The following is a 27,640-nucleotide window of genomic DNA, read 5'->3' as shown; positions in this document are numbered from 1 at the left end:
TTAAGAATGGTATTTGCTGTGGGGTTTTTGTAGATTTTATTAGCTTGAGGGATTTCCCTTGTACTTCTGTTTGCTGAGTTTTTATCATAAATGGGTGTTGAGTTTTATCAAATTCTTTCTCTGCAGGTATCGATATCACATGATTTTTCTTGTATGGTGTGTTGATGTGTGATGGATTACATTAAAAAATTGATTTTCAAATGCTGAACTTGATTTATATACTTAGAATAAATCTTATTTGGTTGTGCTGTATAATTTGACTTGCTGATAGTTTTTGAGGATTTTTTGCATCTCTGTCCATGAGAGATATTTGTTTGTAGTTTTCCTTTCTTGTAATGTTGTTTGGGTTTAGTATTAGAGTAATGCTGGACTCATAGAACAAATTAGTAAGTGCTCCCTCTTCTTTCTTTAACAGACTGTAGAGAAATGGTATTTCCTGTTTCTTAAGTGTTTGGTAGAATTCATCAGAGAAGATATCTGGGTATGGAGCTTTCTGCTTTGGAATATTGCTAATTATTTATTTAATTTCTTAGATTAGTATAGGGTTATTTGTGTGATCTGTGTCTTCCTTGTGTGAGCTTTGGTAGATTGTCTTTAAAAGAATTGTTCCATTTCATCTAAGTTGTCAAATGTATGGGCCTTGAATTATTTATAATATTGCTTTATTATCCTTTTAATGTGAGTAGGATCACTAGTGATGGGCCCTCTTTCATTTCTGATATTACTAATCTGTTTCTTCTCTCCTTTTTTCCTGACAAGGGGTTTATCCATTTTATTGATCTTTGAAAAAAACCAGTTTTTACTTTTGTTGCCTTTTCTCTTTTATTTACATATTTTCAGTTTCATTGATTTTTGCTTCCAATTTTTATTATTTCTTTTCTTGTGCTTATTTTGGATTTTATTTGCCCTTCTCAATTTCCTATGGCAGAAGCTTGAGTGGTTGATTTTAACTCCTTCTATTATTTTAATATATAATTCCAGTGCTATAAAAATTTTCTCAGGAAGAGAAAATACAATAGTATGTTTACTGCATTCCACAAATACTTTCATTTTATTTTCATTTTTACTTAAAGTATTAATTTCTTGAGACTTTCTTTTTGACTCATGTTATTATTGTGTGTTATTTAATTTCCAAATATTTGGGTATTTTCTAACTATCTTTTTGTTACTAATTTTTAGTTTAAATCCATTGTAGTCTGAAAGCATACTTTGTATGATTAAGGTGTGTTTTCTGGCCCAGAATATAGTCTATCTTGATAAATGTTCTCTTTCAGCTTGAGAATAATGTGTATACTGCTATTGTTGAATAAAAGAGTCTGTAGGTGTCAATTAGATCCAGTTGATTGATGATGCTATTCAGTTTTACAATATTCTTACTGATTTTATGTGTACTGGTTCTGTCAATTACTGACTAGAGGGGCGTTAAAGTCTCCAAATATAATAGTGAGTGTATGTGTTTCTCTTTGCAGTTCTACTAGTTTTTACATCATTTATTTTGATTCACAGTTGTGAGGTGCATACATATAAAGGAAGTTATATCTTCTTGGTGAATTAACCCTCTGACATTGGGTAATGCCCAACCCTTAATCACTGGCTGACAGTCTCTGTCTTTTAGTTGATGTATTTAGACCATTGATGTTTAAAGTAGTTATTTGTATACTTGGATTAATATCTACCATATTTTTAAACTGCTTTCTATTCCATGCCCTTGCTGTTTCTTTCTTTTTTTTTTTTTTGTCTTCTACTCTGTTTCTGCTTTCTCTTGTTTCATTTGAACATTTCATATGATTTTATTTTTTTATCATATCTTATATATCATTATACTTACTGTAAAATTTTTTAGTGGTTGCCCTGGAGTTTTTAATTACACATTTACAACTAATCTTTGTTCACTTTCAAATAATAATATACCACTTCATGGGTAGTGCAGGTACCTTATCATAGATTATTCCCAATTCCTTTCTCCCATCCCTTATAACATTGCTGTCATTCATTTCATTTATCTATAAGCTGTGATCACTGAATATATTATGCTATTACTATTTTTAACAAGTTGTTATTTGTTAGATCAAGAATAAAAAATAAGATTTAACTTTATCTTTATTGCATCTCTAATGCTTTTCATTTTTTTAATGTAATCCACATTTTCTGAAATTTTATAATTTGTACAAAATTACAATGCTTTATAATTTTCCTTCCCTCTGAAAAACTTTTTATTTTTATTTTTTATTTATTTTTTAAGTATTTATTTGAGAGAGAGAGAGACTGAGAGAGAGAGAGAGAGAGAGAGAGCACAAGAGCGGGGGTGGGGCAGGGTAGACAGAGAGGGAGATGCAGACTCCCTGGTGAGTAGGGACCCCAATACAGACTTGATCCCAGGACCCTGGGATCATGACATGAGTCAAAAGCAGACACTTAACTGACTGAGCCATCCAGCATCCCTGAAGAATTTTTAAACATTTCTTGCAAGGAAGGTGAGTAGGCCTTCAGTTCCCTCAATTTTTATTTGTCAGATAAAGCCTGTATTTCCTTTTCACTTTTGAAGGATAATTGTGATAGGTACAGAATTCTGGATTGGTGGGTTTTCTTTTAACACTTTAAATTTTTCACTCTGCTTACTTTGCTTGCATGGTTCTGAAGAGAAAGTTTGACAGAATTCTTATTTTTCTCATGTCTAGGTAAGCTTTTTTCTTCTGGATTCTGTTCAGATTTTCTTATCTGTTTTGCTGCAGTTTTACTATGATATGCCTAGGTGCACATATTATAGTATATATCCTGTGTAGTATGTTCTGAGCTTCATGAATCTGGTTTATTGTTTATCATCAAAGACATTTTTTCTGTTACATTGTTGTTGATTTGTTGCATTTCCTTTTGATTTTTTTCTTACTCATAACTGTGCTTACAATACCCATCTGTTCTTGCATGTTGTCTGCTTTTTCCATTAGTGCCCTTAGTGTATTTATCATAGCTATTTTTAAACTCAGTGATAATTCTAAAGCCTTTGTTATACCTGAGTCTGGTTTTGAGGCTTGCTTTGTGTCTTCAGATCATAGTTTTAGCCTTTACAATGCTTTGTAATTTTTTGTTGGTAGCCAGACATGTTATATTAGGTAAAACAAACTGAAATGATTAGGCCTTTAGTGTGAGGTTTTATGTTTATCTGATCAGGAGTTAGGCTGTTTACTATATTCCATAGCAGTGGCGTCAGAGGCTAAAATTAGTAGTGTTTTTTTCTGCCCTGTTGGTTTTGGGTTTTGTAGAGAATCCTTTAATAGTGTCTGAGGCTTGCAGTTCCTTTACATACATAATGCTTATGTATACATATACATATATACATACACACACACACACACACACACATACATATATTTGAGAGAGAGAGCATGAACAGGGGGAGGGGCAGAGGGAAAAGGAGAGGGAGAAACAGATTCCCTACGAGCAGGGAGCCTAATTCGGGGCTCTCTCCTAGGACCCTGAGACCATGACCTGAACCAAGGCAGCTGCTTAATCAACTGGGCCACCCAGGTGCCCCTACAATCAAGAGGTGGTTGCTTAACTGACTGAGGCACCCAGGTGCCTCATAGTTATTTTATTAGAATGATGTGATGTGGCGTATTTGGTCCCAGTGTTTTAGTGAGCCTGATTTGGTTATCTCTTACCCCATGTTGAAGGATGGAGGGGTTGGAATTGGATATTTACTTTCCCCCAGGTTGGTTAGATTCTATAAAACCTTGGTTGGTTAGACTCTAAAAAATTCTAGTTTCTTAAGCTTTATTAAATAGTTTTTTTTGGTTGTTTTTTTGTGGGTTTTTGTTTTTGTTTTTGTTTTTGTTTTTCCAGACAGTCCTTTTAAAGAATAACAGAGAGTTCTGGGCATATTTCAAGTTGGTTACTTTTCCCCTCCCTCTTCTGGAAATAAGATTTTTTTTTCCCAGACTCTCCCAGGGAGAACCTGATAGGGTTCTTGGAGGTAAAAAGTCAGGAATGCATGGGGACCTTTCAAAGACTGGATTCCCTCTCCATTTTTCACTCCAAGCTAGTTGACACAGAGCCTCCATCAAATTGTCAATTATTGTTAAAGTATTCCTATTGATCCTGGCTCCAGCTGAGGGCTTATTATGTTCCTAGCCTTCTGCAGCTCTCACACTGTGATTTTCTGTATCTGCCTGTCTGTGTCTCTGGTTTTCAGGGTAACAGTTTGCCCTCTGGGTTCAATTCTCTGATGGATCTAAGAAGAGCTGTTGATTTTCAAGCCCCCCCTCACCCCCACAAAGCCAGTCTGTCTGTCTGTCTTTCTTTCTTTCTTTCTTTCTTTCTTTCTTTCTTTCTTTCTTTCATTCATGAGAACAGGAGTGATGAATTATAAGCTCTTGAAATGTTGGATATGATTGAAGATTATTTTTGAGTCTTTTTGGCAATTTTGTAATGGTGACTTGGTATGATATCCTCTGTCTGATTTGACAGTATTTTGGAATTTGATTTCCTTCTGGCATTAGGTTTGCACAGTTTGAGGTAATGTATTCTAATTTGCAGGAATGAGTATAGAACTTTTTCAGAGGGAAATTGATCTTAGGACTGGCTCTTGTTATTGGTGAAATGACTCATTCTTAGCCCAGTTACTATTCTTCTGTTTGCAAGTGTAGTTTGGGGACACTGGCAACCTTTCCTTTGTTTCCTATGTTAAATAGTCAGGTTTTCATTTTTATACTCTTGAACCATACAAGAAATATTTTTACAGACTTTTTGGGTGTAGGGTCTTGTCAAGTTTCACTAATTTGCACTTATGGTAACGATACTGATGATTCTGGGAATGGTTATTAAAACATTGTGCTGGGGCTCCTGGGTGACTCAGTTGGTTAAGCACCAGCCTTCGGCTCAGGTCATGATCTCAGAGTCCTGCGATGGAGTGCCGCATCAGGTTCCCTGCTCAACTTGTGCTTGTGCTTTCCGTTTCTGTCTCCCTCTCTCTGTCAAATAGATAAAATCTTTAAAAAAATTACAAAAACAAGAAAGCAACAAAGCAAAAACCTTGTGCTGATACTTTGGATTTATGAAATTAATTGGATGGCTCATTCAGACTGGATGTCTTAATTTAATTAGTACATTGTCACTAATTATTTTTATGAGCAGAGAATAGAGTAATAGTATTAATCCTTACATTTTCTGTGATGTCGTAAAAAAAACAAACCAACCTTGATGTACATCTTGAATTTAGTGCTTAGATATCTTGACTTCAGTGCTTCAATATCTTGGTGGAAGTATGAAAAGAGAAATTGGTGTATATTATATGTTAAATGTTTATTTTCTTTTTAAAAACATTACATTAAAAAATCACTATGTTACAGGTAATTCAAACAACTGTTTTATTAAAATAAGAGACTCATCCTTTATCCCATAGTTTAACATGACAATAGCTACCATGTGTGAGTATATGGTTCTTTTAGTTCTTTTTCATATATAGATTTTTTAAACATAGCTTTGATAATAATTTCTTTTTAAATTTGTGCTTTTTGTAGTTAGTGTATTTTCTCATTCTGTATTATTGTGTTTTTAATAGTATGTTTTTTCATAGAGTGACATACTGTTAGGTTGATCAGACTGACAGTTTATTCTGTTATCACTGTGATAAACTGTGTATGCATTTTGCTTTTCCATTTCTTTTGATTTAGCTTAAAAATTTTTTTTTTAAAATTTTATTTTTTTAATTAGGTAGACTCTGTGCCCAGTATGAGGCTTGAACTTACCACCTTGAGATCAAGAGTTGAATGCTCTAATGACTGAGTCAGCCAGGCACCCTCTGATTTAGCTTTTCTATGTTTGTGCCATTTCCTTGCCTGGATTTTCACAAGTTTCAGTCTCTCTTTCTTTATCTTTCTTTTAAGGAATATGTTATGTTTTCTCCCCCAGTGCTAATTAACTTCTGTTGCATCTTGAAGATATTTGTTTTCTTACACAATTAGAAAACAGTTCTTTAGGACTTAAATTGCCATAGTGATTCCCATTGTTCTCTTCTAATAATTGAAATTTTGTAACTAGGTGATAAAAATGTCAAGATGTGACAGACTTGGTATTCTGGACTCTCATACTTAGGTTGTAAGTAATCTGTAGTTTAGTAATTTAATATTTTATGTTGTACTTAAAAATTGAATTTTTCCTCACTAGCTTTATATTTGTGGGTTTAATTTGATGTCTTTGTTAGGATTCCTTATTAGATTTCTCTGCGTTCTTCTGACTTTTCCTCTACTGTCACTTGTGTTTAGGCCTGAACTGGGTCTAACCTTTTGAGTGGAAAGTCAGTAGTGATAGAAACTTCTAGAAACAATTAGTCTGATGATCTTGAACCTACTTCCTCACCCATAAAAGCTATCAAAGGATTCTCTAGGACCTTCCATACTGCATATTCTCTTCTGACTTTCTAAGTTGACATTTTATAAAGTATTTAGCTTTTTTTTTTACTCTTGTCATCTTCAAGGTATTTTACTATGATTTAAAAAAAAAAATCATGTTTTTACTGAGACATAGGTGAACCCAAGGGAAGGAAAAGATCATGCAGAATTGTTGAGTTCATTTCATTTAAAAGCAGTAAAATTCCATAATTGGAATTTGTTCTTATTCTTTGCAATTTTTTCAGGGAAGATAGGATTTATATATATATATATCACTTAGGAATATCTGTATTGGTTGGCATTTAAAGTGATGTATACAAGGATGCTCATCATATGTCTTTTCTGTCCTTACTCCTTTTTTCTCCTGGTCTTGATTTCTTGCCCTTTCTTCAACAAATTTAATGAACAACTGCTGTAATTTTGGACACAAAATGATTAAGACCCTGCCTCTAGAAAGCTGATAATTTAGTAGGTGAGCTGGAAATGTATGTTAATAGTTGCCATGTAGGAAGTCCCCTAATTTCCTATATAATAATATGTTTCCAAAAATGTGTTTGAAAATAAATATTCACATGGCAGAGAGTTAGGAGGTGTTTGGGTATTTCTATGGGGAGTTATTCCATGAAGCCAAAGTGTGTCATTATAAAACAACTAATTCTAGGGGGAATTTAGTTGGTTGACTGGGTGGCTCAGTTGTTTAAGCATCCAGCTCTTGGTCTCAGCTCAGGTCTTGATCTCAGGGTCTTGAGTTTAAGCCCAGGGTGGAGCCTACATAAAACAAAAACAAAAACGTCTAATTCTTTTTCCTGGGCATGTTGTCTCTCTTGGGACTAGGAATCCTATTCGGTGTACAACATCAAACGTGTCTGAGTGGGATTGCTAGCTGTGCCTGAGCTAAGCAAATGAATCTTGGCCCAACCTCCTTGTAGAGAGAGGTGCAGCCTCTGGAATTTGAGCTCTGTTACTGGGATGGTAGGTATATGAAGCTGGGGGAAAAGGATCCTTCTCACCCTGCTGTGACAATATGAGCTGGGTACTTAAAGCATGTCTCCCACTCATATATTTGATTACCTAGGGTATCTTTTTGCAACCCAGCAATACCTATAGCTCTGCACTGTCCCAAGGGAGAAATCACGGACTGTTGGAGATAGGCCTGGGAGAGAATAGGCCAGACAAGAGGACATCTGTCCTCCATGATTTGAGAGTGACAGCTTGAGTCACTCCTTCATTCTTAGCCGTCCCAACTTTTATGTATATGTGGCTAAGCCTTTGTCTGTAGAAGGACTGGGAAATGAGGTAGGAATAGTTAATTTTTTTTCCACCGTAGGCCAGGATAATAACAAATGTTTACCTCAACTTCAGGGAGGCCTGGCTTCACACTTCTTCCACTCCTTGGCATTGTGAGCTACCAGAGCTTCATGCAGTAACCACGATCATTAATAAGATGATGTCTAAGAGACTGAATTTGGTGTCCTAAAGGTAGTTTAAGGGTATTAGTCTGTAATGTGTGAAATGTGTTGAGTTGTGTGAAATTTAGTCCTGGTTTGCTTAGTGTGGCAAGTATAATTGGCATATTTGTAAAATTCAGTAGTAGCACCCAGGGAGGAATAATAAATTGTGCCTAGAAGGTAATGAGAAGGTTCACAAAGGAGGGATACTCATACTCTGTATTAAATGGGTGGCTTTGAAAGTAGATTTAATAGTGGAAATTCCTGCCCGAAAATACTGATATCTTAAGACCTCACTCAAATCAGATAGGGCTGTGGTCCAGAATACATTATTTGTCTTGAATTTCTTTATACCTTAATTCTTTATACACCAAATTCAGTAGCTTCTAAGCTGCCTTTAGTAAATTTTCATTGTGAATTATACGTTAGATGATTAAATGTTTTTTTTTAAGTAGAATCAGTTGCTCTATTTTAAACTTTTGATTCAGATACTGTGCTGAATGCCTGAGACAGCCACAACATATGACATGAATTAAGTCTTAAGAGGCAAAAGTCCAGAGGAAAGACAGAAATCTCTAAAACTGTGACAAGTGGGGAATTGTGCTCTTAAAAAATGTGCTTTGTGAGAGTAGGGAGGGAGTGACGATATTCTGAGTGGAGAATGAGAGAGTTTGAGAATGGTGCTGAATGGAGATGACAGTTGAGTTGATAGCAGAGATACTTTTAAAGCTAACCTTCCAGTACCTGGTCTTTAAGTTTTCTTTAACCCTAGACTTAATTGGTTAAGTTACAATCTTCCATAGCATTTAGTTACATGTGTGTACAAGTAGAATTGCTAGTCTTAATAAGGACTCTCAGATTTTGCATGGTTCAGGATCAATAAAGCAAAATTATATTTTCCTTAGTATATTATATTTACTTGTAATACTAATAAATACTACTATACTACCGCTACTGCTCCTGTAACTACTTCTATCATTACTGTTATTACTGTTATTAGTACAGTGTTCTAATGCTATTAACCCTTGTCCTCTTCCTTCCACTCCTAATACTACTGAATAATGCTTATTTTTACTAGGAACCACTTTTAAGTTCTTTTTTTTTTTCAATTATTTTTTAATAGTAGTCACTATTACTGTCTGACGTGGGGCTTGAACTCACAACCCGGAGATTAAGAGTCACATGCTCTACCGACGGAACGAGCCAGCCACACCTATAGTTTTTTCTTTTTAAGTTCCTTATAGTTTTAAGATGGGCGAGTATATCAATTTTTAGAAGGCTTTTCAAGATTGATTAAAAAAAAAGTGATTATTTCACAGAAACTTAATAAAATTATCTGCATTTTCAAAGAAGTCTTCTGATAATTCAAGTTCTAGATATGAGGGGTTATTCTATGTTTTTCTTTATGTTTCTTGATAAGTATTATTATATGTATGGTAATATGATTGAGTTCTTATGATTAGATTTATTCCAAATAAAAATCCTAAATATAAAGGTTTTTCTACTGAAGTATATACTTTTTTTGGTTACTTTTGATATATATATAATATATATATATATATATAAAATATATATATTTTTTGACTTTTAGGTTAATCTGGTGTTTGTTTTAGAATTTCTCTAGAGATCATAAGCTATGGAATAAGGCAGATGTGGACTGATTCTTGGATACTAGCTGTGCTTGGGTAGTTAATTTTAGATACTAAATTTCTGCATCTATAAAATATAGATAAATATTAAGTGCAAAGTCTTTAGCACAGTGCCTGGCATGAAGTAATGGCTCAATAAATGTTAACTATTACTGTTAACTGAGTTAGGAGTTAAGTCTCTGACCTTAAATGTGGACCTTGGAGACTAGGAATACCTTGGGACCACCTTGAGCCCCTATATGGAGAAGACTGCCTATAAGATGACCTATTCTGGGTATGCCTTTCTGACCTGAAACTAATCAGGAGCCTATGCACTTTGCTGAAAAATGTTTAAAGAACTCTAATATTGCAAAGACAGTGTACAGGAGACTCTAAATAAGACATCTAAATAAGATGAGGCTACAGGATGACTAGGTATCACTATGATGTAAGCATAACCACAGAGCAAGAGATGATGAGAACCTTTTTCACAGCCCCTGGTCTGGGTAAGTTTGGTTTGGGATAAGATGGAGGAATCTGAGCTATAGAGCCATTCGTGCCAAACAGTAGGGAGAAGTGTCCTTTTTTTTTTTTTTTTTTTTAAGTTCCAGATTAAAAAAAAAAGCACCTTGTTTTAGATGTTATCAGGCATCAGAAAAGTTAGAGACAAATGTAGCTAAATCTTTTTTTTTTTTTTTTAAGATTTTATCTATTTACTTGACAGAGAGAGAGAGATCACAAGTAGGCAGAGAGGCAGAGAGAGGAGGAAGCAGGCTCCCCGCTGAGCAGAGAGCCCGATGCGGGGCTCGATCCCAGATCCCTGAGACCATGACCTGAGCCGGAGGCAGAGGCTTTAACCCACTGAGCCACCCAGGCACCCCTAAATCCAAGTTCTATCTCCTTTAATCTTCTTAGTTAGAGGACCAGGTCTATAAAATGTTGAGAACCCTGTAAAGGAACTCCATGAAGGGCAAATGCTTGAGAGCTCTGATTTTTTCCTTGTCTTTCCTTTTGGACAGTGGAGGTTAGAAGTACATTCACAATCACAGAAACCTTTGTATATATGGTCACTGTTCTGGAAAGAGACATTCTGTCTTCCACTCCAGATGGTTATCTTAGATACTTAGGTTTTTAGAATAATAATGTCACTGTGGTTTAGGTTCTGAGTTAGTAACTTGAGGAAATTTGATAAAGGCCATTGAAGAATAAAAGATAAATCTCATTTTAAAAAATGTTATTTACTGTGCCACCAGGTAGTAATGACTTGTAATATGGAAACATTCTTTTTTTTTTTTTTTAAAGATTTTATTTATTTATCTGACAGAGATCACAAGTAGGCAGAGAGGCAGGCAGAGAGGGAGAGAGGAGGAAGCAGGCTCCCTGCCGAGCAGAGAGCCTGATGCGGGGCTCGATCCCAGTACCCTGAGACCATGACCTGAGCCAAAGGCAGAGGCTTAACCCTCTGAGTCACCCAGGTGCCCCAATAATATGGAAACATTCTTAAAAATCCTAGGAGAGGGGTGCCTGGGTGGCTCAGTGGGTAAAGCCTTTGCCTTCGGCTCAGGTCATGATCCCAGGGTCCTGAGATCGAGCCCCACATTAGGCTCTCTGCTCAGCGGGGAGCCTGCTTCCCTCTCTCTCTTTGTCTGCCTCTCTGCCTACTTGTGATCTCTCTCTGTCAAATAAATAAAATCTTTAAGAAAAAATCCTAGGAGAGTTGTACTTTCATGAGAGTTTAGTTTATTATGTGCCTTTGCATTTTGGGGGTTTACAAAAAGTGCTGCATGGGGAGGAGATGGCTTAAAAACAAATTGGGTTCTTTTACACACCAATAAGTTGACGGTTTGACTAGTTGTAAATGAAAGTGGAATTACTATTATTTATTTATTTTTTAATTAGGCAGGCTCCACACCTGAAGTGGGGTTTGAACTCCATGACCTGGAGATCAAGAGTCACATGCTCTACTGACTGAGCCAGCCATATGCCCCAAAAGTAGAATTTTTAATTGGTTTAATTCTAGATTCTAGAGGATGTTTTACAAAACACCGGGTCTGCCAATCAGTAAGTTGGTACTTTTCATACGCATTGTTAAAGTTAAAAACTGGAATTTGTTGAGTGATAGTATTATACATGACACTTTATCAAAGATTCATTGACAGCCTCATATAAACTCTTCCTAATCACTCAGTCTAAAATATCTATTTTTTATTGTATCATTTTACTTATGACACTATTACGTATGTGTGCACACACGTTTGTATTTGTTTATTGACTATTTTCTTATCAGAATGAAATTCCATGAGTTCTTTTTCTTTTATCATCAAAACATTTATTAAATGCTTAACTGCATGTGACCTGAGCTATGACTAGGCTTGTTAAAGATTTGATGGCCTGACTAAAACCAGGAAAACTGCTGCCTCCTTTTCATGTTCACAGAGCAGCTTCTGCTCTGTGGGCCAGAGCAGAGTTGGGCTAGTCCTGTTTCCTGCAAGGGAGGGGATACATGTACCAGAGCAGGATTCTGCTAAATGGAATGGAGCCAGGGGTGGGGACACTAGGCCAGCCTTTCCAGCCAGCCCTTCAGGAGATATCCTGAGCACCTAAAATAGCATGTGACACATAGTAGGTGGTCAACAAATACTTGATGAATGGGAGATTTTCTCTTTTCGTTCTTCTCTCTCTCTTTCTTTTAGAGGGGAGGAGTGTCAAAGTTCAGATTTGAATAACATATAGGTAACTTTATTAATTTTCATAAAGATGATGCTGGGAAAGTATATTTGCACAATAAAGGGATACATTTCAACATTTTTAAAATGAAGAATTAAGAACTCATTAGTTTTAAGGCTTGCCAGTATTCATCATTGTAATCTGTTAAAGGAAAATATAAATTGTGATAATTGAGAATACAAGAGAAATTTTGGTGAAGTGATAATGTTTATAACAAAAATACAAATGAAATTTTTGAAAAGCTTGAATATTATGAAATCTCCAAAAGTTAAAAAGTCAAAGCAGAGTGATGCATTGCCTGGCAGAAGTCCCTCCATCTGTCTGCAGTGTTGTGCTGTGGGAAAGAGAGATGGATTTGTAAATCCAGAATGAGATTCTGCCTACCCGAAGCCACTACTGTGCAGAGACCCTGGGTGAAGCCTCCTTCATCATGTCCTCCCAGGAGGCAAAACTGTCAGCTGAGGACTTGGGGTCTTATAAGAAGGAAGGAGAATACATTAAACTCACAGCCCTTGGACAAGATAGCATTGAGATTCGCTTCAAAGTGAAGATGACAACACATCTCTAGAAACTCAAAGAATCATGCTGTCAGAGACCGGCAGTTCCAATGAATTCACTCAGTTTCTTTTGGAAGGTCAGAGAGTTGCTGATGATCACACTGCAAAAGAAGTGGGAATGGAAGAAGTGATTGAAGCTTATCAGGAACGAACGGGGTCATTCAACAATTTAGATATTCTTTTTGTTTTTTTTTTTTACTCTCCTTTTTTATTTTTAAAAATAGTTCTTTTGTAACTTGATGTTAAAAATGGAATTGAAAATCTTTAAAACATCTGGTAATTTGAATTCTAGTGCTTGTTATTCATTATCACTTGTTTTTATTATGCCGAGATTTAGTGATCAAACCTAAGCCCCCTTCATATTGCCCTCTGCTTTTAAAAAATTACATGTGTGCACAGAGAGACCACCTTTTCCAGCATTGCATTCACAGGCAATGTGAGTATTCATGAGTTTCCAGTTGGCCCTGAAATTCTAGCATGTGATTGCTTTATTCCTAGACTACGATTTTCAGTGGGAAATGGAAGTTTTTCAGAGAACTGAACTGTGGAAAAATGATCTTTCCTTAATCTGAAGCTACTTTAAAAATTTGTGGATCTGGACCAAAAGACGAGAAGTATCAGGCTGGAGTTGAGATGATAGAGATGGTGAGAGTAATGACTAATTCCAAAGATGGCTTTACTGAGGAGAAAGCATTTTAAGATAAAAGAAGTCTTGTCAGAAAATCCAGAAAAGTTCTAATGTAATTAGCAGTTAACAAAGTTATTCATGCAGAAGTGTATATAACAGAACACTGCTCTTTTTAATTTTATTTGTACTTTTTGGCCTGGGATATAGGTTTTAAATGGAAATTGTCTGTACCAGCTTCATTAAAATAAGCAAAGTGTGTATAAAAACCATTAAAAATGGGTGCCTGGGTGGCTCAGTGGGTCAAAGCCTCTGCCTTCCACTCAGGTCATGATCCCAGGGTCCTGGGATGAAGCCCCACATAGGGCTCTTTGCTCGGCAGGGAGCCTACTTTCCCCTCTCTCTCTGTTTGCCTCTCTGCCTACTTGTGATCTCTGTCTGTCAAATAAGTAAATAAATAATCTTTTTTTTTTTTTTTAATTTTTTTTTTTTTTAAGATTTTTTTTTTTATTTATTTATTTGACAGAGAGAGATCACAAGCAGGCAGAGAGGCAGGCAGAGAGAGAGGAGGAAGCAGGCTCACTGCTGAGCAGAGAGCCCGATGCGGGGCTCGATCCCAGGACCCTGAGATCATGACCCGAGCCGAAGGCAGCGGCTTAACCCACTGAGCCACCCAGGCGCCCCAAGTAAATAAATAATCTTAAAAAAAAAAAGCAAACATTAAAAAAAGGGTCAAAGCAGAATCTCTGAAGTAGACATTTATTTTAGAATCTGAAAGAGAAAAAGAATAAAATTAGGTTGTAAGTAGACTAGGTATTGACAAAGCAGGCCAGTCTGAGGCTAAATGTTCTCAGCCAAAACCAGATATTAGATGGAGGAACCCAGAAGTACTATCTTCAACCTACTTTTGAACTGGACTATTGGACCTATCATAGACTCTCATTAAGAACAGTGACTAAGTTCACGTTCAGGGCTATCCCCAGTGCCCAGTGTAGTTCCTGGTAATTAGTATTCTCTGCAAAAATTTTTTCTTGAAAAAGGTGTATTAATCTGTAGGTAGTAAATTGTAAAGAGCTGACTTCAGACATTTTTGGGGGTGTTGTTGCCATGGGTTTTAGCCATAGCTGTTCCTGTATCATTTTTCTCTGAGTTTCTCTTAACCTTTTAGGGTGAAGGATCAGAATTTGTGCCTTTGGCCCTTGTTAAGAATATGCTTTGAATTATTTTCTGCATTATTCTTATCTATAGCTGGACCTCCCCCCTTTTTTTTTCCGTAAAAGGCAGAGGGCAAGCTTCTCTAGTTTTTTAAGTTCTTTAGCTGCAATTTGAGTCTCTGACCAGTGTACTAATAGATGGAAAGTCTTATATTTATTTTCTTAGTGAAGTTACTTTAAATAAAATTCCAAAGTGTTTAATCTGTATTAAAGAAATCTGTATTATTGCTAAAGAAATCTGTATTACTTAGAGATGTGAAGTTATAATGATTGATTTAAGGGATTAGGAATGAGTCATCAATGCTTTTCTCTTGTAGTTAGTGATTTCAAACTTTTTTTTTTGTTGGTAACAATGAAAAATTACTTATTCTTGCTGACATGAAGATATTCAGAGTTGCCTTTGCTTGTATCTTCATGGAATGAAAGAGGTAGATTAAGTTGCCTTTTACTAATGTAAATATGAAAATAATTTAGTCTAGATTTTCTTACTAGGCTTGTATTTCACTGAGACCTTTTTTTTTTTTCAACCCCAAAGATACACTCCTCTCATTTTAATACATGTTAAAATTGTATGAGTAAGCTTAAATATGTTAGTGTGCCTCCCCTTCAGTCTCAGTAGCCATATTTTAAGCGCTCTGTAGCCACATATGGCTAGTGGTTATTTTATTGGGCAGTTTAAGTATAGAACATTTCCTTCTTGCAGATATGCCTGATACAGACATTTTCTATTATAGATTTTAATGATCTAGGTAATTATAATTTTTAAGGTAAGATTCTTAATATTTTTGGTAAGACATTTGTATTATGAAATTTATTTTGATTATTCTGTTATATCATGGACAGTCCAATAATTTTTGTTGTTCTGTTTTAAAATGCCATTTTTTAAAAGATTTTATTTATTTATTTGAGAGAGAGAAAGAGAGAATGAGAGAGAGACCGTGAGAAGGGAGAGGTTAGAGGGAGAAGCAGACTCCCAGCTGAGCCCCATGTGGGACTCGATCCAGGGACTCCAGGATCATGACCTGAGCAGAAGGCATTTGCTTAACCAACTGAGCCACCCAGGCGCCCCTAAAATGTCATTTTTATCTAATTTTGAGACTAGCTTGCATTTTGTAATATAATTTAATGGGAAATTTTGATATAGTAACTAGAAATTGCCCTTACAGGTAACACAGAACATTAATCTTGTTAAGTGAAGTAATGAATATAACTGTGAAAATTCCTCTTAAGGCTTTTATGATCAGTATTTTAGGAATGTGGAGCTTTTAAAACAGGCCTTTAGCTCCTAATGTGTTTTGGTTAAACATGATAACGATTTTGTCACTATAATGCTGGGCTTACAGAAGTTGCTGATTAGATGTTAGTTCTTTTAATAAATAGATTTCATTTTCTAGTGCGTGTTTCCCCAGATTAGATGATCATAAGAATTCCCTGAGGAGGGACACCTGGGTGGCTCACTCAGTTAAGCATCTGCCCTCTGCCTTTGGCTCAGATCATGATCCCAGGGTTCTGGGATTGAGCCCTATATCAGAGCAGGGAGCCTGATCTCCCTGCTTCTCCCTCTCCCTCTGCCTGGTCCCCCTGCTTGTTCTTTCTCTCTCTCTGTCAAAGAAATAAAATCGTAAACAAAAAAAAAAAAAAAAAAAAAAAAAAAAAAAATTTTCTGAGGAGTATTTATTTATTTATTTATTTATTTTTGAGGAGCTTTTTAAAGATACAGATATCCAAGGCATATATATTATAAACCATATGTATTAATAAAATCCTTTGTATACATTCCTTAGTTTAAACTCCTTGAGATAGAATTGTTGGCTCAAAAGATTGAATTATTTTTTAGATTTTTGATTCAAAGGAAAAATTTCCTTCAGAAAGTTTGTACCAATTTATAAACTTTTCCTCACATTTTCTCTACACTGGGTATTACTGAATTTTTAATATTTCTCAGTTGATTAAAAGATCTCTTATTTTAGCTTGCATTTCTTTACTTATGAGTGAGAGTCAGCATTTTTCAAAATTTTTCGATAGGTGTTTTTTTCTTCCCTTTTTCCTGTCCCTGTGTCCCTCTGTCCCTTTCTCCCTCTCTCTCTCCTTCCCTCTTTCTCCCTCCCTCCCTTTCTTTCTCTCTCCCCCCTCTCTTCCTTCCTTCCTCCCTCTTTCTTTTCTTTCCTTTCCCTCCCTTCCCTTTCTCTTCCCTCTCCTTTTCCTTCCCCTTTTCCCTCCCCTCCCATCTCCCTCTCCCTCTGCCTGGTCTCCCCTCAGCTCCCCTCCAGCCCCTCCCCTTCTCTCTCTTCCCCTTGCCTCCCCTCTCCTCTCCTTTCCTTTCCTTCAAATTGCCTGTTTTTGATATCTGTTGTTTCACATACCTAAGGTTCTTCATTTTGATCATCTGTAAGTTGAATGATAGGGCTAGAAGGCAATGACTAAAAACAAGAATTGGTGTTCAAAAGGGCAGTGTGATTTTGGTTATTGAGCCTGTACAGATTCGGTTAAAATGTTAAATCTATCACAGATCTGCAGTATTCTTTGTACATATTTCCATCTGTTCTCTCATAAATTATATCTTTTAGGAATGGTCCTTTTCAGTTTGACAGTGGAGGAATTGGATTTAAAATTTTCTTATGAACAAAGGAAGTATTTTGCTACTATCATTCGGAAAACCAATCATCATGTTTGGTTCAGGTTGTTACTGGAATCAGTTTGAAATAATGCCATTAATAATGCCGTCTAACACAACTATTTATTTTGATTTCTTGCCTATGTATAAACATGATAGAACAGAAATCCCTTAATTATAGGGACCTTTTATCTTTGTGTTGCTTGTGCCTCTTATTATCTGGCCCTGTAAAAGAAAACTCATTTCCAGTACTCAAAACACTTCTGAAACCAGATTTGTGGGTTTTCTACACCAAGCAATTCTTTAATTTTGGGGGAATACCAACCAAATAATGAGCATAGAGCATAGACTCCAGAGATTAAGGACCCAGTTCCACAAGACTACCCTTAATGTCAGATGTCAATTGGGTGTAGTGAATGCCCAGGTTACCCACACTTCTGTCTGACTTGGCTACAAATTGGTGGGATCCCATGACTTCCTCCTCAGATTTGATAATTGGCTATTATGGCTCACAGAACTCAGAAACACTTACATTTATCATCTTATTACAAAGGATATAATTAAAGATAATGATGAACAACAAGATGAAGAGATAAATAGGATGAGGCCCAGAAGGATCCTGAGATACAGAGTAGAGTGTGCCACTCTCCTGGTACATGGATGTGTTTACCAACTTGGACAATCTGTAGGCCCCGTAGTTTAGGGGACATGATTAGTTATTAAGTCAATGTCTAGCCTCTGTCTTGTCCCTGGAGGATAGGGCATGGAGCTGGAAGTTACAAGCTTACGATCTGTGTTTGGTCTTTCTGGTGAACAGATTGAATATTGAATATTGAAATATTCAAATATTGAAGCTATCCGGGAACCTACCAAGAGTAGCCTCATTAGAATGAAAGATGTTCCCATTAAGAAGTTCCAAAGGATTTAGGATCTCTGTGTAAGGGGTGTGTGTTCATCTGGCCACAGACAACTGCATTCAGTCTGAATGGGGTCTCACAGAGGGAGTGGAGGTGCTGGCACTGGCAAGAGTCCTTCAGAGTGCCCAGGGGCTCCAGTTTCCATGTTCAGAGGGATTTGCCAGCTTATTATCAGACTGAGGTTTCAGGGTTGCAGGAGGATTGTGACTAAGTGACTGGGACAGCACTCCACTAGAAGTCCTCACCCACTTGGCCAACACTACTCACCAAGTCCCTACTGTAAACTGGTGGAAGGCCTCTTTCTACTTCAGTGTCCCTTGAGTGCCCTCTACTGAAAAAGCTTAGCATAGTGCTCATGTTAAAGGAATAGTTAAAGGAATTTTGTTACCACAAAACATTGAAAGATTCCTTTACAGCTGGGGTCTCTATGTATGTGTCCATAACTGACACATACGGATAATACCTAAGTTTGTTTATCCAGTTACCTGTTGATGGACAATTTTGGTTCTTCTTAGTTATTAGTTTCTGTAAGTAAAGCTGCCATGAACATTAATATACAAGTTTTTGTATGGACATCTATTTTCATTACTCTTAGGTAAATACATAAGTGTGGAATGACTGGATTGTATAGTAGGTGTCTGTAAATTTTTAGGAAATTTCCAGATTGTTTTCCAATATGGCTATATGATTTTTTTTGTTCTTGCTGGCAGTTTCGCTATATCTTATCGATATTTGATATGGGTTATTCCTTTTAACTTTAGTCATTCTGTTAGGTGTTAGTACTATCTCCTTGTGTTTTAATTTCCACTTCTCTAATGACTAATGATATTGAGTACCATTTCTTGTGTTTATTTACCATTTTTATTTATTTATTTATTTTTTTGGTAAAACGTCTGCTCACATCTTACTTTTTTTTTTTAAATTGGGTTGTTTTCTCATTATCGAGTTTTGGATGCTTTTTTCTTTCTTTCTTTCTTTTTTTTTTTGAGTTTTGAATGCTGCTTCTATATTTTTGTGGAAGTTTGCAGAGGTTTTTTCCTGGATTGTGGCTTGTCTTTTCATACTTTTAACAGTATCTTTTTATTTTTTTTAATTTTATTTTTTTTTTCAGCGTAACAGTATTCCTTGTTTTTGCACCACACCCAGTGCTCCATGCAATCTGTGCCCTCTCCAATACCCACCACCTGGTTCCCCCAACCTCCCACCCCCCGCTGCTTCAAACCTCTCAGATTGTTTTTCAGAGTCCATAGTCTCTCATGGTTCACCTCCCCTTCCAATTTCCCCCAACTCCCTTCTCCTCTCTAACTCCCCTTGTCTTCCATGCTATTTGTTAGGCTCCACAAATAAGTGAAACCATATGATAATTGACTCTCTCTGCTTGACTTATTTCACTCAGCATAATCTCCTCCAGTCCCATCCATGTTGCTACAAAAGTTGGGTATTCATCCTTTCTGATGGAGGCATAATACTCCATAGTGTATATGGACCACATCTTCCTTACCATTCGTCCGTTGAAGGGCATCTTGGTTCTTTCCACAGTTTGGCGACCGTGGCCATTGCTCCTATAAACATTGGGGTACAGATGGCCCTTCTTTTCACTCCATCTGTATCTTTGGGGTAAATACCCAGTAGTGCAATTGCAGGGTCATAGGGAAGCTCTATTTTTAATTTCTTGAGGAATCTCCACACTGTTCTCCAAAGTGGCTGCACCAACTTGCATTCCCACCAACAGTGTAAGAGGGTTCCCCTTTCTCCACATCCCCTCCAACACATGTTGTTTCCTGTCTTGCTAATTTTGGCCATTCTAACTGGTGTAAGGTGGTATCTCAGTGTTGTTTTAATTTGAATCTCCCTGATGGCTAGTGATGATGAACATTTTTTCATGTGTCTGATAGCCATTTGTATGTCTTCATTGGAGAAGTGCCTGTTCATATCTTCTGCCCATTTTTTGATATGATTGTTTAACAGTATCTTTTGAGGAATAATAACTTTTAATTTTGATGAAAGCTCAGGCTATCAATCAATTAATTCTTATATCCATCATGTTTTTGTATCTAAGATATTTTTACCTAATGCAAGGTTATAAGGGCTTTCTCCTAGGTTAGTTTCTGGAAGTTTTATGGTTTTAGGTTTTTTGTTTTGGAAATAGTTTTTTTTTTTTTAAGATTTATTTATTTTAGAGAGAGAGAGAGAGAGAGAGAGCGCGTGAGCACAAGCAGGGGGAGGGGCAGAGGGAGACAAGCAGACTCCCTGCTGAGCAGGGAGCCTGATAAGGGGCTCAACCCCTGGACCAGAGCCAAAATCAAGAGTTGGATGCTCAACCCATTAAGCCACCCAACTGCCCCATGGTCTTAGGTTTCATGATTAGTACTATGATGCATTTTGAATTAGTATTTTTTATGTAAAGTGAAAATTGGAAAAGGGTTTATTTTTTTGCATATCGATTTGTTGTCTCTACACTTTTTGTCAAAAATCAGTTGATCATATATGTGTGAGTGTATTTCTGGTTGGATTACTGTGGTATTATTAAGAAGTCATGAAACCAAGTTGTGTTGCTCATCTAAGTTTGTTCTTTTTCAGTGTTATTTTGGCTGTTGTGCTGGTTATTCATTTATTGCCTCTCAGTTCCAGATTCACCCTTTATGCTTGTTCAGTGAAAATGGATCTGGCCCTTTTAGTATTTCTCTTTTGCCAGCTTTCACAGTGTTAAGCTTTGTCAATATGGAGTGCTACAGACACATTCTAAGAGGAAAGAGTTTTGCTTCTTACTTTTTGTGTGCTTGCTTGATAGGCTCCAATATCACACTCAGTTTCTTTAGAATCAACCCACATGGCTTCCTTAGCGTATGGTTCTTGCCACATGTATGACTTCACCAGCACTAAGCTTCTACAGAGCTCAGAGGATAGCAGTAACCCAGCAGCCAGAGACCCAAGGCTAGCTTCTCTTTGTACCTCTCATGTGGGTTTGTAGCAGAATGGCTTCATAGGATACTTCCAGATGAAGAGCTTTTCCTAGACCCCTATGAGCAGATTTCTGGCAAGTTGCACAAGGCAGATTTCCAGCAAATTCTGTTGGCATGGCACCAGAACAATTTATCTGTCATTCAGTGACCTAGCACTGTGCCTTCTCCAACAAGGTCTGACCTCAGGCCTGGAACATATAGGGAGTTGGAGGAAGCTCTTGCTTAGGCATGCCTGTCTCAGCCCTGGGAGATATTAGCTGCTCTTATATTCTTTAGTATTTTCTGTGCTTCTCACTAGTTAATTGTTGTTATACCAGCCCCTGTTATAGTTAATGATTCTTTTTTTTTTTTTTAAGATTTTATTTATTTGACAGAGATCACAAGTGGACAGAGAGGCAAGCAGAGAGAGAGAGAGGAGGAAGCAGGCTCCCTGCGGAGCAGAGAGCCCGATGCGGGACTCGATCCTAGGACCCAGAGATCATGACCTGAGCTGAAGGCAGAGGCTTAACCCACTGAGCTACCCAGGTGCCCCTAGTTAATGATTCTTTATACTTAATTTTTCCTTTTCAAATTTCTGTGTGGCTTCTCTTGCCTGATTGTATCTAGAATGATGCAACCCCTTCTAGGTTTTTTATATTTCTATGTGAATTTTAGAAGCAGTTTCTAAATGTCTAAAAAAGAAAGCCTACTGAGATTTTCACTGAATTTATTCATAAATCTGGGGGAATTACACTGGGATCTATAGATAAATTTGGGGAGAATTGGCCTCAATAGTATTGGGTTTTTTGATTCATGAATAAAGTATCACCTTTTATTTAGATTTTCAGGTGTTTTTTTTTAAGATTTCATTTATTTGTTGATTTATTAGAGAGAGTGTACATGCATGGGGGGACAAGCAGAGGGGGAGCAAGAGGGAAAGAATCTTTGTTGTTGTTGTTGTTAAAGATTTTATTTATTTGTCAGAGAGAGAGTGTGTGCACAAGCATGGGGAGTGGCAGGCAGAAGGAGAAGCAGGCTCCCTGCCCTGCAAGGAGCCCAGTGGGGGACTCTATCCCAGAACCCTGGGATCATGACCATGCCAAGCTGAAGGCAAATGCTTAACTGACTGAGCCACCCAGGTGTCTTGAGGGAAAGAATCTTAAGCAGACTCCACGCTAATCTTGGATCCTGTTGTGAGCTTGATCTTGAGACCCTGAGATCATGACCTGAGCTGAAACCAACAGTTGGGACATTCAACCAACTGAGCTACCCAGTTGCCTCTAGAATTTCAATCTCTCTTACCGTGTTTCATGGTTTTTTTTATACAGCTCTTTTCCAGATTATCCCTAAATGTGTTATATTTTTTATGCTCTTATAAATAGCATTATTCTTTTTAAATTCCACTTTCCAGTTTTTCATTGCTAATATATAAAAATGCAGTTGATTTTTATGGCTTTAACCTTGCTAAATTTATTTTTTAGTTCTAGTAGTTTTTTGTTTGGTAGATTCCATCGGATTTTCTACATAGTCATGTCTTCTGTGAATAAAGAGAGTTTTACTCCTTTCTTTCCAATTTGTGTTCCTCTTATTTCTTTTTCTTGCTTGACCTCATTGGTTAAACTCTCTGGTATAATGTTGAAGAGAAATGGTGACAGGACATTCTAGTTTGGCTTCTAATATTAGCAGGAGAATATCCATTCTTTCATAATTAAGTATGATTATGATGTTAATTGTAGATTTTTCATAGATAAGTTGATTAAATTCATTTCTATTCCTAGTTTGTAGAGACTTTTCAAATCGGGAATGGATGTTAGATTTTGTCAAATGCTTTTTTGTGTGTGTCTGTTGAGATGAGAGTTACTATTTATTTATGTTTTAGCTCTAGGTAATGCAAACATCTGTTGTTATGTACGGTTTTGTTAGTATTTTTTTTCCGCCAAAAAATGACCTCCTTCCCTAAAAAAAGCCAATTAATCTGCATGTATAATACCTGGGTTTTAAAAATATTTTATGTGCAATATCATCTCTAATTGGTTAAAATATAAATTACAATAATGCTAATAGAGTCTAATTCTCGAGCTGTGATGTGAAAAAAAAAACAGAAAAGTCTGAGAAGTAGCCCTAAAATACATACCTACTAAAGAAATTTTGATTGAGTACAATTGTTTTAACCCTAAATTTATATTTAACATTATTTAAGGGAGAGAGCTATAGGATACAGATACTTAAGGGTCTTTGGTAAGTGCTTAAGAAGAAGTGAAAACAATAGATGAATTACATGAAGAAAAATTTAAAGCATAGAGGCTTACTTAAAGATTGAGAAAAGCAAATAAGTAGACCTAACAGAACACAAGGGGCTCAGAAAGTATGCAGTTGTTTCTTATAGACAATAATTGGAGTTAAGGCAATGTAGCTGGTGACTTTGGTGAAGTGGAAAGGATTGCCCTGGGATAATTGGGTTTAAATCCTGTATTTTCCACTTGCTAACTCAGTAAGTTTCTTATACTAAGTTTCTAATTTCTCATCTGTAGAAGGAACATAAAAATATTTATCCCAAGGGTTGTAATGAAGATTAAATAGAATCAGTTACATTAAAGTGCATAGCAGTATAGTTAGGTGCTTAATAGTTTGTCTTTGTCTTTATTATTTTTTTTAATGACCAATAGAAGCATTACTTTTCTGTTGCCTATTTCCCTGGTGATTATATATAAACACAGAAGTAGGGCCCACAGTTAGCTTGAAACCCATAGAGAAAATAAAAACTGAAGCGAATTCCTGCTGGGTTGACCTCCTAGAACTTCTCATATTTTGAAAGAAAATTAATCAGAGCACTGTGAGCATAAGATTATATTAGAAGATATTCTGAAAGTGAGTTCTAATTTGAAGAAGGATGGCAGAATTTATAGGGTATTAGCAGGAGGGGTTAGACATAGTTCAATTAGTTTGGGGGAATAGTTGGTCAAGAATGACTCTCAGAGAATTGATCTTGTAGATTAGTAGCTCTTGGGCAGATTTTTTTCAAGAAGTTTGAGGATAAGCAGCTGTGGGGGTCAGTCAAAGACATGAGAGGATCAGTGCAAAGTTCTCAGGCTTTTAGTGTCTGCACAGTAGGTTTTTCTATCATTGGCTCTTCCAGTTTTCTCTTCCTGCACCCGCACGACTAGTATAAGGGCCCTTTATCTTCGTCATGATTTTAGACTCTTTCTAGCTCTTGATCTCAGAGGTAATATCTTTATGAAACTATAAAGATCAAGGAATTAAGTATTTTGTAGAACTAGAAAGCTCCCTTAGTCTTTGCTTCCAGCCTTCTTTGTATTGTGTTTTGGATTACGTTATGTAGATGCTCTGCAGTAGAGAAAATGGTAATGTATGATAACAAAAAGCTTCACTTCAAAGTAGACAAATGGCTGGAAGGGAGATTCAAGTAGGGTTTTGCCGCAGCTATTTTAGATGATGACACAGCTTAAACTTAAATTGCAATTGATTTTTTCTTTTTATTTTGCCTTATCTTTCTGTGATGATTCTGGTAGAAGTCAAATGAAATTATTTTTGATAGATGGGTTTGTGAACATTGGTATTTGCATCTAACCTTCCAAAGCCTACCTGTGCTTTCAGAGAGCTCCGCTTGTGACTAAATGGATCATCTCTTCCCTTGTATCTATTTAATGCATTACTGGTTTCTGGCAGCTGGTACTTAACATTGTTCATTCCTGAGTTTGGTGCTTCAGGTGATTTCTTTGCCTTTATGAGGTACTTTCTGACTATAGGTGAATCCATTCTCCTGTAAATATAATCTGTGCTTTGAAATTAAATTATCCTTGTCCTCTCTGAATACATAAGTCCTTTTATTATTTGATAGTTTGCCTCTCGCTTTGTGGCTTCCTGTGTTCCTTTTGTAATGCTTACTTAGCTTTTAATGTAAATACAAGGTTGCCTTAGTTAGCATCCAAGGAAGACTTTGGCCTATTCAAACATTCAGAAAGTATGAATATTTGGCCACCATATTTAGGATTATTGTGACATTTTGTTCTAATTTTTCAGAATATAGAAGAGGAGGCAAATTTATTATTTTTTTCCTAATCAAGCTTACCATAGGCCTTGTACTTTTCAAAATAACTTGAGTGGGAAAAAAATATATGAAGAATGGCATATCTGCTATTTCTACATGGATGTACTTACCATAACTGTAAAAAATATATTTGATTTACTGTGAACCTCTCAAGGTAAATGTGTCAGATATAATCAATATTTTAGTATTGTCATGTATAGTTAAGCACTTTCCCGTAAATTATGAGAAAGTTATTTATGTTTTTTTTGTTTGCAAAATATCAAAATATTTCCATAAGGTGGCTTTCTTTTTTTGATAGAGGAAGTTAAAGATAAGATTTGTCTACAACTAAATAGTAAGTCACTTGTGAGAATCTTTTCTACCTCATATATTACTGCGCTTCTTACATCTCATTCTCCTCCATTTGTAACATTTGGTGATATGATACAAATGTCACTATCTTAGCTTTCTTTAATTTTCTGAGAAGTATCGTTTATAGCCTTTATATCTTTTAATCTTAGGAACTCTGGAAGTTTTCATCCTTTATTTCTTCTAAAGAAAATAGCTTCATTTGCTCTTTAGAAAAAATATTTTATCTATTTATTTGAGAGAGAGAGAGAGAGTACAAGCAGGAGGGGCACTGGGAGAAGCAGACTCCCTGCCAAGCAGGGAGCCCAGTATGGGGCTCTGTCCCAGGACCCTGAGATCATGACCTGAGCCTAAGGCAGACACTTAAAGACTAAGCCACCCAGGTGCCCCAAATCTGCACTCCTTTACCAAGCTCTCCCTATTTCCCACACCGTCCAGTCCCAGACACTTTTCTACCCTCTGTTAGTATGAGTTGGATTTTTTTTTTTTTTTTGGCAGATTCTATGTGTAAGTGATAGCATGCAGTATTTTCTCTGTCTGACTTATTTCACGTAGTATAATACTCTTAAGATTTATTCATATTGTTGGAATGGCAGAATTTCTTTTTCTCATGGCTGAATAATATTACATATATATACATATATGTATGTACATACACAAACACATACATACACATACATATATACATATACACCCCACATAATATATCCATTCATCTGTGGATGGAAACTTAGGTTGTTTCCATATCTCAGCTATTGTGAATAGTATTGCAGTGAACCTGGGAGTGTCCTGATCTTGTTTCTATTCCCTTAGGGTGTATACTGAGAAGAGAGGGATGTCTACATCATTTGGGTAATTCTGTTTTTGATTTTTTGAGGAAAGCTCCATACTTTCTCCAAAGTAATGCTGCATCAGTTTACATTGCTGCGAGCAGTGAACAAGGGTTACCTTTTGTTCACACCCTCACCAACACTTGTTAAATTACATTTCTTTTTTTGTGATAGCCATTCTAACAGGTGTGAGGTTATATCTCATTATAGTTTTGATTTGCAAAACTGTATATTTGGTGATATCTAGTAATGCTGAGCCACCTTTTCACATACCTGATAGCCGTTTATAGATCTTCTGTGGAAAAATGTCAGTTTTTAAATCGGATTTATTTATCGATTGATTAATTGCTATTCACATAGCATGAGTTCTTTGTATATTTTGGATAGTAAGCCCTTATCAAGTATATGGTTTGAAAACATTTTGTCCCATTCTGTAGGTTTTCTCTTCATTTTGTTGATGATATCCCTTGGTGTACAGAAGCTTTTTTTTTTTTTTTTTTCTTTCTTTCTTTAAAATGGAGGTATTATTGAAGCACAGTGGGGCAGGAAGAGCTGCTACCGTTCCCGGCTGCCCAAAAGCTTTTTAGTTTGATATTGTCCCATTTGTTTATTTTGTTTTCATCACCTTTACTTTTTGTGTTTTGAAATTGGAAAAAAAATCATTGAAGACTGATGTCAAAGAGCTTACCCCTTATGTTATCTTCTAGAAGTTTTATCGTTTCAGGTCATTTTGAGTTGATTTTGGTCTGTCTTGTAAGATAGGGGCCCAGTTTCATTCTTTTGATTGTGGTTGTCCAGTTTTCCCAGCACCGTTTCTTGAAGAGACTATCCTTTTCCCATTGTATATTCTTGGCTTGTCAAATACTAATTGACCATGTATACGAGAGTTTATTAATTAACCATATATGCATGAGTTTATTTTTGAGCTCTCTGTTTTGTTTCGTTGATTCATATATCTGTTTTAATGCCAGTGTTGTTTACTATAGCTTTGTAGTGTACTTTGAAATTAAGAAGTGTGAGGCCTCTAGCTTTGGTCTCTCTCAAGATTCCTGTGGCTATTTGGGGGCTTTTGTGGTTGATTACAAATTTTAGGATTATTGGTTTTAGTTCTGAGAAAATGCCATTGGAATTTTGAAAGGGATTGCATTGAATTTGTACATTGTCTTAGGGTGTTTGGACATTTTAACAATATTCTTCTAATCTGTGAGCACAGATTTTGTGATTTCCATTTATTTGTGTCTTTTTCAGTTTCTTTCATCAGTGTCTTGTAGTTTTCATGCACAAATCTTTTACCTCCTTTGCTAAATTTATTCCTAAGTATTTTTTTTTGATGCA

The 27,640-nt window shown here is 36.3% G+C and overlaps 1 protein-coding gene and 1 pseudogene across 6 annotated transcripts in view; both read left to right on the top strand.

Annotated features, from left to right (window-relative positions):
* FUT8 (fucosyltransferase 8) overlaps positions 1-27,640 on the top strand; it is a 302,069-nt gene that overhangs the window by 55,917 nt on the left and 218,512 nt on the right. The window lies entirely within an intron of this gene.
* LOC116877982 lies at positions 12,556-14,590 on the top strand (annotated as a pseudogene).

Source organism: Lontra canadensis, unplaced genomic scaffold (genome assembly GCF_010015895.1).
Source record: "Lontra canadensis isolate GAN:19392208 unplaced genomic scaffold, GSC_riverotter_1.0 scaffold55, whole genome shotgun sequence".
Taxonomy (NCBI): domain Eukaryota; kingdom Metazoa; phylum Chordata; class Mammalia; order Carnivora; family Mustelidae; genus Lontra; species Lontra canadensis.
Note: the sequence above shows the minus strand (reverse complement) of the source record. Positions and strands in the feature narration are given on the sequence as shown.